The 1012-nt window shown below is 39.1% G+C and overlaps 1 long non-coding RNA gene across 1 annotated transcript in view; it reads left to right on the top strand.

Moving 5' to 3' along the window:
• The first annotated feature begins 137 nt into the window (after window positions 1–137).
• LOC116528284 overlaps window positions 138–1012 on the top strand; it is an 11976-nt gene continuing 11101 nt past the window's right edge. The window contains exon 1 of the long non-coding RNA XR_004258966.1: window positions 138–149. This is a non-coding gene — a long non-coding RNA (uncharacterized LOC116528284). The remainder of the gene's footprint in view (window positions 150–1012) is intronic.

Below are 1012 nucleotides of genomic sequence, written 5' to 3'. Positions count from 1 at the left end.
CACTGAAATAATATCTACATGTCTTTTTAAATCAAATAAGTAATTCCTTGCTGAGGTTGATCTATTTCAGTACAATTAAACACTGGATGAGTTGTTGAACATAAAGATTACTTCCAGTGTTGACAGTCTAAGGTTCTGTAAAATTATTCGTGAGGGTGTAAGAAATGTGATACTACCACATGTATAAGAACTTATAAGAATGGAGTGTAGCACATATAGTAGAATGTGTGATACATGGTAGAATATATGGTCCACTGATTGACACTACACTATGTGGTATGTCATAAAATGTGACACTACCACAGGTATGACAATGCTATAACCTGTGGTCTCAAAGGTTAAAAAGGTTTTAAAAAGGTTAATATCTTACCCTTCTTCGAATATTTTTTTTCTTTCCCTTTCCAAGTTCTTTTAAGTTTTTTCATAGGAAAAAGTATATTTTCCTTCAGTATCCTCTCTCATTTCAAGCCTGATACCTTAGGAAATTTTTTTATTGTATTTTAGGTTTTGGGGTACATGTGAAGAACATGCAAGATTGTTGCATAGGTACACATGTGGCGGTGTGATTTGCTGCCTTCCTCCAACTCACCTATATCTGGCATTCTCCCCATGCCCTCCCCCCCAACTCCCCACCCCACACTGTCCCTCCCCTATTTCCCTCCAACAGACCCCAGTGTGTAGTACTCCCCTCCCTGTGTCCATGTATTCCCATTGTTCAACACCCGCCTATGAGTGAGAACATGCAATGTTTGGTTTTCTGCTCCTGTGTCAGTTTGCTGAGAATGATGGCTTCCAGGTTCATCTATGTCCCTATAAAGGACATGAACTCATCGTTTTTTATGGCTGCGTAATATTCCATGGTGTATATGTGCCACATTTCCCTGTCCAGTCTATCATCGATGGACATTTGGGTTGGTTCCAGGTCTTTGCTATTGTAAACTGTGCTGCAATTAACAGTCGTGTGCATGTGTCCTTATAGTAGAACGATTTATAATCCTTTGGATATATACCC

This window comes from Sapajus apella, unplaced genomic scaffold (assembly GCF_009761245.1).
Source record: "Sapajus apella isolate SASKATOON/1434 unplaced genomic scaffold, GSC_monkey_1.0 scaffold58, whole genome shotgun sequence".
NCBI lineage: Eukaryota > Metazoa > Chordata > Mammalia > Primates > Cebidae > Sapajus > Sapajus apella.
Note: the sequence above shows the minus strand (reverse complement) of the source record. Positions and strands in the feature narration are given on the sequence as shown.